At 49.2% G+C, this 12,775-nt stretch overlaps 1 protein-coding gene across 1 annotated transcript in view; it reads right to left on the bottom strand.

The window, feature by feature from the left end:
* MED12 (mediator complex subunit 12) overlaps positions 1 to 12,775 on the bottom strand; it is a 708,291-nt gene that overhangs the window by 407,186 nt on the left and 288,330 nt on the right. The gene's annotated exons all lie outside the window — the stretch shown is intronic.

Genomic DNA, 12,775 nt, shown 5'->3' with positions numbered 1-12,775 from the left:
GAGCGAAAAATACGGTATATAAATGTGTATATATATATATATATATATATATGTATACAGATATTAGTAATCTGTTGAAATATAAGTCAATACTTAAATTGACCTTAAATTTAAGTCTACCTTAAATTGTATTAGGTGACACACAAAAAGTTAGAGGGGCATAATTGAAAGGAACATCTAAGTCCGTTTTCATCTACGTCGCAAGTCGTCCAAAGTAAAAAAACAGCTTAGGGCACATTTTGGAAAAATACATCCACATTTTTTTTTCATTTCGAAAATCGTCTAAGTATACATCCTGTCGATCTGATCATCCAAGTCGCTAAATCGTCCATCTTTATACCACATTTTCATCCCAAGTCAAAAATGCCTAGAACAAGCCCTGTTGGACGTGGGAGGGGTCTGCAAAGTGATGGACTGATCACCCAGATGTGGCACCTAAATAGTGGGGTACCTCACAGGGCACTGCTGTGAACTTCACAAACAGGGTGCCATGTCTTCTCCTCACTACAGCTCCCTTATAGGTTATGGTGAGCCCCCCAAACCACCTCCAGAATCCTCTGGAGCCACTTATCTACCACCCCAATAGCCCTTATGGCTGCAGGAGCCACTTATATGCCAGTAAAAAAGGATTTTGGGGGTATATACGGGATTACACGTTTCAATATCAATGCAGTGATTACAGGGGCTTATGGGTATGGGTTCTCCTCTCCATGGGTCCCTAACCCACCCCAAGATGGCTTAAGATGCCTCTGTGCAGCACGACTATGCTTTCCTATGCCAGGCTGCCAGGTGATGATGTTCTGGAGGCACAATTTTCAAGTTGTGATTAATATTTTTATGGGGGGGGCAGTGATCACGGGGGCAGTGTGTGGGGGTCTGTATTATTTGCAGTGCTTATCTGGTCACTTTAGATGGGTTTTTGTGACTTAGACCATGTTTTAAATGGTGTAAGTCACAACGTCCAAGTTCCGTCGATCCTGTGCTGTATAACTTTTGGTTATACATGCAGTACGACTAAGTCTAAGCCTGCCCACGTCCCACCTAAATCCTCCCCTCAACACTCCTCCTGAAACGCCCTGTTTAACTATGGTCATTCAGCGGCACTATGAAGGCCTAGGTCGTTTAGAAATATGTCCAAAACCCATTTTTATTATCGGCACTTGGACGTATTTTCACAATGATCGTCCAAGTGTCGACTTAGGCCAGTTTTTGGATGTTTTTCTCTTTCGATTATGAGCCCCTTAGACTTTTTTCCAGAGCTGTTCAGCCCCGCACCTTCTCAATACTGAGACAAAGAGCTGCAGGATGCTAAAGATAAGTAGTTTGAATTTTAAAGGGTTGTGATCAGAAGAGGAACCATTTCAGTCTCTACACATGAATATTATTTGTAAGTAATTCTAGGATAAATGGTGGGTGGGGAGTCCTGAAGCCAGTGATTCAATATACATTTCTTCCCTACTATGTAGCTCTTGTGAAGAAGCAAATTGTCCCCTGCTGAAAGCCCTCCTAAATGGCCTCAACATGAGTCAGGAGGGTATATCCCACCAGTGTTTGTAAGTATTGATGCACCTCCAGCCAGAAGATAGCAATCATAGAAACATAGAAAGGTGACGGCAGAAAAGGGCCATAGCCCACCAAGTCTGCCCACTCTACTGACCCGCCCTATCAAGTCTGAGTGTCTTACTAGGCCTCTGTAGGGATCCCACGTAGATGTCCCATTTATTCTTAAAGTCAAGCACGCTGTTGGCCTTGGCCACCTGCTCCGGAAGCTTATTCCAGTGCCCTACCACTCTTTCCGTGAAGAAATACTTCCTAATGTCACCCCTAAATTTCCCTCCTCTGAGTTTGAGCGGATGCCCTCTTGTGGTCGAGGGTCCCCTGAGTAGAAAGATGTCATCTTTTACCTCGACACGACCCGTGATGTATTTAAACGTTTCAATCATGTCTCCCCTCTCCCTGCGTTCCTCCAGAGTGTAGAGCTGCAGTTTGTTCAGTCTCTCCTCATACGAGAGACCCTTGAGCCCCGAAATATTCCTAGTGGCCATCCGCTGAACCGACTCGACTCTAAGCACATCCTTGCGGTAATGTGGCCTCCAGAATTGAGTGCAAGACCAGAAGCCATGCGCCAAAGAATTAGTAACCCAGTGACATTTTAGACATGCAGGCGTAATGGCACACCCAAATGAAAGACTGCTTCTGGGAAATGTAACTTCTATGGAGGGCTCGAAACTGACATTCCTGGAGCTCAGCACTCTGCACCTCCTAGGAAATCAGCTGCACCAGAGGAGTCAACGACACCACCCAAAGGTAACAATCCAGGTTCCAAGTCCATAAGGACAAGAGCTATTGGTAATCCCTCTGAGGCTGCAGAGCCACCAGCCGACGGTGATATTGAGACACCGAAAGCCAGTCCCAGTGGGCATCAAGAAAGAAATCCTGCAGGGTATCAAGAAAAGCCTTGTTCAGGGAGTCCCCGGGCAGGGAAGCTATATAATGAGAAAGCTGCCGATAGACAAAATGATCAGTAGCACTCAAAGACCAGGAACGCCTGGAGAGCCGGAAAAGGAAAAAGATGACCCTCAGCCATAAGAAAATGCCCCAAACTGCAAAGTCCCTTCTGAGCCCAGCATTTAAAGACAATATTATCCTGACCCGGACTAAAATCCATTACCCACAGAGGCAACAGCACCGAACTACAAAGAGGGTGACCCCAAAACATAGAGAGATACTTCCATGCACGGCGGAGTGGCCCAACCAAACAGCTACGTGCCCCAGGGCCCAACTGCTGCTTCCCATCCCAGGGTAAAAGATAGGTCAAAGCCCAAGGAAAGAAATACTCCTTTTCCAGTGCTACATCGGTATATTGAGAACTATCAAAAAGCCAGTCTCACAGGTGGCGAAGCAGACGAGCCAGATTATAAAGGTGGAACGAAGGAAGACCCAAGCCACCTGTGAGAAATTTATCATTCATCTTACCCTTCTTGCCCCCCCCCCTCCCCAACAGAAAGAGAAAACTAGCCTCTGAAGACTCACGAGGTCTTTTTTGTAAAAGAAAGAGGGGTAATGTTTGCATCCACGTCGGGACCAACGACACCGGCAGAAACACCCCAAACAGCTTACCTGAAGACTTCAGGGCCCTGGGTGAGAAGCTGAGGAGGATGGATGCGCAGGTGGTGTTCTCCTCGATCCTCCCAGTAAGGGGCAAGAGCAGTGCCAGGGAGGATCGCATCCAGAGGGCAAACGACTGGCTGCAGGGATGGTGCAAGGAGATGAACTTCGGGTTCCTGCATCATGGAGAAGCATTGCAAGGACTAAAAGGACAAGACGGGTTACACCTGACCAGAAGAGGGAAGAACGTCCTTGGACACCGTCTAGCCCACCTACTTCACAGGGCTTTAAACTAGGTAAGTTGGGGGAGGGTACGGGCACAAATAACCTACCTGGTGAGCTAAACTGTCAATACTTTTTTGAGGCTGAGGGGAGTAGTCACCGAAATTCTAGGTCAGGGGCGAGTATACACACTTTCGAGTCTGGGGTAGGTTCACATTGTAATTCTGGATCTAGGAGGAGTACACATTGCAATTCTGGGTCGGGGGAGTGTACACACTGTAATTCCGGAACTAAAGGCAGTACACATTGTAATCCCGGGTCCAGCGGGGGTACACACATTGCAAATTCTGTGAAAGGAGTTCAAGTAGCCCACACGGGAACACCCCCACAGGATACACACTGTAGCTTTGGGTCTGGGGAGTCCGGGACAGGTACACGATATAGCTCTGGGTCTAAAAAGAATACAAAACATGCAAATAATGCTCAAACGGGAATATCCCCACTGAGACGTAATAAAAACACAACATGGAGGGCTATGTACGTTAACGCACACAGTTTGGGAAACAAGATACTGGAACTGGAAACAGAAATAAGGAATGCCGACCTGGATGTGGTGGCAATATCTGAGACCTGGCTCACAGACTCCCACGGGTGGGACATGGTCATACCGGGTTACAACTTGCTTCGCCGGGACAGGGAGGGCAGATTGGGAGGAGGTGTAGCATTATATACAAAGACGACATTAAGGTCACAAGAATCACAGATGTTCATTACACTGGGGAATCCTTTTGGGTTAATTTGGCCAGAGGGAAGGACAAATGCCTGTATCTTGGCGTAATTTACAGACCCCCAAGACAACAGGATGACCTGGATATGGAATTGATCGAAGATATAGAGAATATCACCTTGCGTGGGGACACAGTATTGTTAGGTGACTTCAACATGCCTGATGTGGATTGGGACACACTTACCGCTACTTCCAGCAGCAGCAGGAGCTATTAAACTCTTTGAAGGGAGCACGTCTCAGGCAACTGGTGTTGGACCCAACAAGGGATCAGGCAATACTGGACCTGTTGCTTACCAATGGTGAAAGTGTCACAGAGGTCTCGGTGGGAGACACATTGGCCTCCAGTGACCACAACATGATATGGTTCAACCTTAGGAAAGGCTTCACTAAATCTGCCACACTGACCAAGGTCCTCAAATTCAAGGACACAAACTTCCAAGGCATGAGTGACTTTGTTCACCAGGTGCTACAAAGCCAAGCAGAAACCGATAGTGTGGAAGAAATGTGGTCAACTTTGAAAGCCACCATACGGGAAGCGACAAACCGCTATGTTAAATTAGTAAGTAAACAGCGTAGGAACAATAAGCCACAGTGGTTCACTGCGGAGATCTCAGACCTCAACAAAGAGAAGAAAAAAGCATTCATCTCTTACAAACAATCAGGGAAACAGGACTCTAGAGCCTGACCAAGTCAAAAGCCGTCAAAACAGCAGTCAGGGAGGCTAAATTCCACATGGAGGAGTCTCTAGCAAAGAACATCCAGAAAGGAGATAAATCATTCTTCAGGTATATCAGTGACAGAAGTAAAAACTGAGGATGAATAGTACGTCTTAGGAAACCAGACGGAGACTATGTGGAAAAGGACTCAGAAAAAAGCCCAACTGTTAAATGAATACTTCTGCTCAGTCTTCACCCGAGAAGCGCCGGGGCTCAGCCCTCAGCTACAGACAAGGGCTGACTCAGTTGACCCATTTAGTGATTTCAGATTTACACCCAGCAGTGTCTACGGTGAGCTGTCAAAGCTCAAGGTTTACAAAGCAATGGGACCGGACAACCTACACCCCAGGGTGCTCAGGGAGTTGAGAGATGTCTTGGCGGAGCCGCTGTCCACGCTCTTCAACCTCTCCCTTAGTACAGGCAGCGTCCCTTTGGACTGGAAGAAGGCTAACGTCATTCCACTCCACAAGAAAGGCTCAAAGACAGAAGCAGCAAACTACAGGCCAGTGAGTCTCACATCAATAGTGAGCAAATTAATGGAAACTCTAATCAAACACCAATTGGATACGATCCTGAATGAAGAGAACCTATGGGATCCCCGTCAACATGATTTACTAAGAGGAGATCCTGCCAATCCAACCTGATCAGCTTCTTTAACTGGGTGACGGGGAAGCTAGATGTTGGGGAGTCCCTGGACATCGTATACCTGGACTTTAGCAAAGCATTCGATAGCGTACCTCACCGCCGGTTGCTAAGCAAGATGAGTCCTGTCTATGCCCTAATGACCCAATTTCCTTATCTTGACCCTTGTAGGGATCCCACATGGGTATCCCATTTATTCTTAAAGTATGGCATGCTGTCTGCCTCGATCACCTGCACTGGAAGCTTGTTCCAATGATCAACCACTCTCTCTGTGAAGAAATACTTTCTGGTGTCGCCATGAAATTTTCTGCCCCTGAGTTTGAGTGGGTGCCCTCTTGTGGCCGAGGGTCCCTTGAGAAAGAAAATATCAACTTCCACTTCGACACGTCCCGTGAGTACTTAAATGTTTCGATCATGTCTCCCCTCTCCCTACGTTCCTCGAGAGTGTAGAGCTGCAATTTGTTCAGTCTCTCTTCGTACGAGAGACCCTTGAGCCCCGAGATCATCCTGGTGGCCATCCGCTGAACCGATTCAATTCTGCGCACATCTTTACTGTAATGTGGCCTCCAGAATTGCACACAGTACTCCAGATGAGGTCTCACCATGGCCCTGTACAACGGCATTATGACTTCAGGCTTTCGGCTGACGAAACTTCTATTGATACAACCCAATATCTGCCTTGCCTTAGATGAAGCCTTCTCCACTTGATTGGCAGTTTTCATGTCTGCACTAATGATTACTCCTAAATCTCGTTCTGCTGAAGTCCTAGTTAAAGTTTCTCCGTTCAAGAAGTACGTCCTGCATGGATTTCCACTTCCGAGGTGCATGACCTTACATTTCTTAGCATTGAAGCCTAGCTGCCAGGTTGAGGACCAACTTTCCAATGTAAGCAGGTCCTGCGCCATATAATTCTGTAAACTGCATTCACTTACTATATTACATAGTTTGGCGTCATCGGCGAATAGTGTTATTTTACCTTGAAGCCCTTGAGTGAGATCCCCTATGAATATGTTGAAAAGGAGTGGACCCAGGACCGAGCCCTGCGGCACTCCACTGGTCACCTCCGATGTTTTAGAGAGGGTACCATTAACCACCACCCTCTGAAGTCTGCCACTCAGCCAATCATTGACCCATGCAGTTAGTGTCTCTCCTAACCCCATCGATTCCATCTTACTTAGCAGCCTGTGGTGTGGGACACTGTCAAAAGCTTACTGAAGTCCAGGTACACGACGTCCAAAGACTCTCCCAAGTCCAACTTTCTTGTTACCCAGTCAAAGAAGCTGATGAGATTGGATTGGCAGGACCTACCCTTGGTGAATCCATGCTGACTGGGATCCCGAAGATTCCCTTCATTCAAGATCGTGTCCAATTTGCTTTTAATTAGTGTTTCCATGAGTTTGCACACTATTGATATGAGACTCACCGGTCTATAATTCGCAGCCTCTGCCCTGCAACCCTTTTTATGCAGAGGAACGACATTAGCTAATTTCCAGTCCAGGGGAACTTTCCCCTTACTTAGGGAGAGATTGAATAGCTCAGCCAACGGTTTCGCCAGGACATCGCTCAATTCTCTGAGCACTCTTGGGTGCAAATTGTCTGGTCCCATGGCTTTGTTCACCTTGAGTCTTGCCAGTGACTTCTGGCTCCTACTTGCCTGAATCAGCCTGTCTGCAGGGGAAAGATTTCTGCTTCAGAAATTGTCAGACCTTGTGTCAAAGGAATTCTTCTGGCTGCCGGTCGGATGGATTATGAGAACTGACTCCCACCCCCAAGATTGCTCACACAGCGATGGGGTGAGAAACTACATAGCCAGCTCCCTGATACCCAGAGGGTTGTTACACAGAGGCCCCACAGTCTGTGCTCAAGCCTCTGATGAAATCAGCAAGCAAGCCGCTCCCAGGGGGATGAACCCCAAGCTCCTGAAGGGACACAAATCAGGCTGGCTCCACAGTTACTCGGATGAGATTGGCCTGGAGCAGCAGTCCACCCATGCGGGATTGCATCCTTTCCCCAGTGGAGTAAGCCCAAGAAGGGGATCTCCGAGCAGCAAAGCCATAAAGAAATTTAAAAATCCAACGGAAACTCAAAAATAACAAAAAGAAGCAGAGCAAATCAGAACACACCTTCTGAGTTCGCTTGCAGAAGAAATAGAGAGAAGGGAGCTGTTCTCCACTGAAAAAGGAGAGGAGTTCAAGATCTTAAAGAGATACCTTTCTGCAATTTCATGGGAAGTGTGAAACAACAGCTAAAGTACGGGTTCCTGTGTATATATAACAGAAGAAAAAGTTTTGGTTTCATCCTAAAATGTACTTGCCATTTTAGGCCAAAAACAAGGCAGAAAGCAATGTTACTTACCGTAACAGTTGTTATCTAGAGACAGCAGGCAGATATTCTCACTAATGGGTGACGTGATCCAACGGAGCCCCGATGCGGACGCTTCTTTGAAGAAAACTCGAAGTTTTGAGTCGCCCGCACCGCGCATGCACGAGTGCCTTCCCGCCCGATGCACCGGGCGTGTCTCCTCAGTTCAGCTAGCTAGCAGAGAAACCAACCCAGGGGTGGTGGGTGGGACGTGAGAATAGCTGCCTGCTGTCCCTGGATAACAACTGTTACGGTAAATAACATTGCTTTATCCCAGGACAAGCAGGCAGGTTTTCTCACTAATGGGTGACCTCCAAGCTAACCAGAATGGGATGGTGGGAAAGTTGGCAACTTAGGAGAATAAAGTTTGACCAAACTGTCCATCCCGTCTGGAGAAAGTATCCAGACAATAATGAGAAGTGAAGGTGTGAACCGAGGACCAAGTGGCAGCCTTACAAATCTCCTCAATCGGTGTCAATCTGAGGAAGGCTATAGAAGCTGCCATTGCTCTGACCTTATGAGCTTTTACTTTACTGTGAAGGGGTAATCCAGCCTGGGCATAGTAGAATGAGATGCAAGCCACCATCCAGTTGGAGATGGTGCGCTTGGAAACGGGGCGTCCCAACTTGTTCGGATCGAAGGAGATGAAAAGTTGAGGAGCAGATCTGTGAGGTTTGGTGCGTTCTAGGTAGAAAGCCAAAGCACGCTTACAGTCCAGAGTATGAAGAGCAGATTCTCCAGAGTGAGTGTGTGGCTTCGGAAAGAACACTGGCAAAACGATGGATTGGTTGCGATGAAATTCTGAGACAACCTTAGGAAGGAATTTCGGGTGTGTGCGGAGAACCACCTTGTCATGATGGAATACTGTAAAAGGTGGGTCCGCAACTAAGTCTTGTAGCTCACTGACTTTTCGGGCAGAAGTGAGGCCAATGAGAAACACCACTTTCCAAGTGAGATACTTCAGGTGAGCCTTGTGAAGAGGTTCAAATGGAGGTTTCATAAGCTGAGAAAGAACCACATTGAGGTCCCAAACCACCGGAGGCGGTTTGAGGGGAGGATTGACATGGAAGAGTCCTTTCATGAATCTGGAAACCACTGGATGAGCAGAGAGAGGTTTCCCTTGAAGAGGCTGATGGAAAGCAGCAATTGCACTAAGATGGACTCGTATCGATGTAGACTTGAGACCAGAATGAGAAAGGTGCAAAAGATAATCCAAAACTGAACTCAAGGAGGAGTGTTGTGCCTCATAATGATGAGAAAAACACCAAGCAGAAAAACTAGTCCACTTTTGGTGGTAGCATTGTCTAGTAGCAGGCTTCCTTGAAGCTTCCAGGACATCTCTCACAGGTTGAGAAACCTGGAGAGGGGTTACGTTGAGAGGAACCAAGCTGTCAGGTGTAGAGACTGCAGGTTGGGGTGAAGCAGAGATCCTTGATGCTGTGTAAGCAGAGATGGAAAGACTGGTAGAAGGTATGACTCCCTGCTGCTGAGTTGAAGTAGAAGGGAGTGCCAAGGTTGTCTGGGCCACCGTGGGGCAATCAGGATCATGGTGGCATGGTCTGACTTCAGCTTGACTAGAGTCTTTTGAATGAGAGGAAATGGAGGAAACGCATATAGAAAGCGATTCGTCCAGTCCAGGAGGAATGCATCTGCCTCGAGGCGCTGAGGGGAGAGGAGGGGGTACAGTGATGCCAAGGTCAGCATTCAAAACTTTTCTTTAACCAGATATTTGTTGAGTACCCTGAGGTCCAAGATGGGTCGCAGGTAGCCAGTCTTCTTTGGAACAAGGAAGTAACGGGAGTAAAAGCCCTTGTTCTGTTGGTCCTGGGGGACCGGTTCGACAGCCCCCAGCTGTAACAAGGCCTGGGCTTCCTGAAGAAGAAGGGTGGTCTGGATCAAGTTGGAAGGATACTCTCTTGGAGGGTGCTCCGGAGGAGCTTGGTGGAACTGAAGGGAGTATCCTTCTTTTATGATGGAGAGAACCCAGAGGTCTGTGGTGATAGTCGTCCATCAGTGGTAGAAATGAAGGAGGCGGCCTCCGATGGGTGGATTTACTGAGAAAGGGAGGACGATGGAGGAAATGTCCTCTTTGAGACAATCAAAAGGGCTAAGGGGCCTTAGGTGTAGCCCGTGGCTGAGGCTTATGCTGGTGTTTCTGTGGGTGCTGTCTCTTCACAGGCTGTCTGCTGGGGGGAGCCTGTTTTGGAGGGTAGTGCCGCTGGTATACCAACGGCAGGCGAGGCTGGCGAGGAGGAGCAGGCCTAGGTTTCGGACGTAGGATGGACTGGAAGGATTGTTCATGGTCCGATAGCTTCTTGGTCACTGCCTCGATAGATTCGTCGAAGAAGTTGGTGCCAACGCAGGGAACGTTTGCGAGCCTGTCCTGGAGGTTGGGATCCATGTCGATGGTCCTCAGCCATGCCAGCCGGCGCATGGCCACTGAGCTCCTGTTGCCCGAGTTGCGAGCTCAAAGGCGTCGTACGAGGACTGCATCAAATGTACCCGGAGCTGAGATAGCGAGGCCAGCGCTTCTTGGTACTCGAAGTGTGCCCTCGTGTCCATGTAGGGCATAAACTTCTGGAATACCGATAGGGGGAACTCCAAGTATGTTGTGAAGTGGAAGTTGTAGTTCAGAAATCTCGAGGCCATCATGGAGTTCTGGTACACTCTCCTGCCGAATCGGTCCATGGATTTTCCTTCTCTGCCAGGCGGGACGGCAGCGTAGACCTGGGAGGGATGGGATCACTTCAATGATGACTCCACCAACAGGGACTGGTGAGAGAGTTGAGAGTTGTCGAATCCTTTGCGATGGACCGTGCGGTACCTGGTGTCCAGTTTACTCGGGACAGCAGGGATGGAGTAAGGTGTCTCAAGGCATCGAGCAAAGGTCTGGTCCAGAAGCCTGGTCCAGAAGCTTAAGGGACTCAGCGGGTGGTTGAGGGAGGCGCATAGTCTCCAGGTATTCCTTTGAGAATTTGGAACCCGTGTCCAATGGTATGTCCATGTCCTCAGCCATCTGTCGGAGGATCGAGGAGAAGGACAGTTGGTCTGCAGTTGCCTGGCTCCGTGATAGGCTCGATGAGGTCGAGGCTTCCAGTTCCACTAGGGACAGGGATCGAGATGGTGAGAAGGATTCCATTGTGTCCTCGAGTTCTGGCATTGCTGTAGGTGAATAGTCCAGGTATGCCTGTTTCCGCCGAGGCGAGACGTACCTGGATGAATGCCTCGAGGAATGCCTCGATCGGTGTCGAGAGGTTGGCCTCGATGGAAGGGGTGAGGCAGGCTTCGTTGAGGCCCCCAGGTAGTGGATGGGGCTGGAAGCGGTCGATCAAAGCAGGGGTTGCTGCCGTAGAGGCTCGAACCCCGTCGGGGTGATCGGTTCCAATGGAGGCATTCGCAAAGACTCTGCTCCTTGTATTGAATGAATTGGCTCCAACGGAGGCACTCGCAAAGACTCTGCTCCTTGCATCGAGTGTATCGGTTCCAGAGGTGGCATGGGCAAAGACTCTGCTCCTTGTGATGCATGCATTGTTGCCAGACCAGACATTCGCAGAGACTCTGCTCCCTGTTGAGAGTGTGTTCCCCACTGAGGCACTGGAGGCGGCTTGACCTCGCGGGAGGCCTCCATGTGCCCAGGCTGGATTTGGGAGAGAAGCTGAGGCCCCATCGTGGTAAAGAGCTCGATGAAGTGCTTCTGTAGCATGGTCTGGAACGAGGCTGGCAAGGATGGATCCGCATCTGAAATGGGACCACCTGCGCGGTCCTTGCGTTCCCTCGGAGCAGCAGTGCTTGGACTTCGAGGCCTTGGGCACTTTCAACACGATTGGGGGAATGGGCTGCTGGGCTACCTGACCTGAGGAGCTTGAGGAAGGCATCGCAGCAGGCGCTGGAGTCTGAGCCGGGACAAACGAGGTAGGCTTGATGAGACTCGGCGCCGCAGAGGTGGAAGACTGTGGGACTACGGATGATGTCGAAAGTGCGGGTCCCTTTGAGGTTGACGGCTCCGTCGAGGACTCCATGAAGAGCGATTCCCACAGGACGCAACGGCGCTTGAAAGCACGTGCGGTAAGTGTGGAGCAAGGCCAGCACGATTTTGAGATGTGTTCAGGTCCGAGACACCGAACACAGTGTCGATGAGGGTCCGTTAGCGAAATCGCGCGCTGGCACTTGTCACACTTTTTAAAACCGGTGATAGGCCGGGACATAGGCCGAAAAAGCTCTGCCGCAAGATCGAAACCGCGGGGCTGCGGCCACGTGGCCTGCCCGGTCGAACGGTACGAAGAAATTATTATTTTTTTGTTTAAAACAATAAAACACGATGAAAATCAGCGATTACGATCAATTAAAATCAAAATCGTGGACTTAGAAGGCACAAGCGAAGAAACTTTGCGCAGAGAGTCGAAGACGGACTTCTCGGCTCCGTGGAAAAGTAAGAACTGAGGAGACACGCTCGGTGCATCAGGCGGGAAGGCACTCACGCATGCGTGGTGGGGGCGACTCGAAACTTCGAGTTTTCTTCAAAGAAGCGTCCGCATCGGGGCTCCGTTGGATCACGTCACCCATTAGTGAGAATATCTGCCTGCTTGTCCTGGGATAATAAGGATTTCAGTGCCAAAGCCAAAACCAAAAGTCAGTAGGCCTCTACCCTATGCTATCCCCACCAAGACTCTCCCCAGCCCTAAAAGCCCCCAAGAGCCAACCACCCTGCTGCATATGCCTTCTTCCCCTACCAACTCCCCCACTCAGGTATTTACCTCTTCTACTGGCCCTCAAGGCCTACCTAAGTGTAAATCCCTGGTTTCTTGTGATATGGGCAGAATCAATCTCCAGCCACTCCTCACTCATAGGCAACTGCTTACAAAGTGGTACTGGTGACCCCTAGTAGTAGTTGGAAACAAAACCACTAGTGGTAGTACCACAAGACTGCTACTAGGGGTCG

Source organism: Geotrypetes seraphini, chromosome 5 (assembly GCF_902459505.1).
Source record: "Geotrypetes seraphini chromosome 5, aGeoSer1.1, whole genome shotgun sequence".
Taxonomy (NCBI): domain Eukaryota; kingdom Metazoa; phylum Chordata; class Amphibia; order Gymnophiona; family Dermophiidae; genus Geotrypetes; species Geotrypetes seraphini.
The sequence above is the reverse complement of the archived record's forward strand: the minus strand, read 5'-3'. Positions and strand labels throughout refer to the sequence as shown.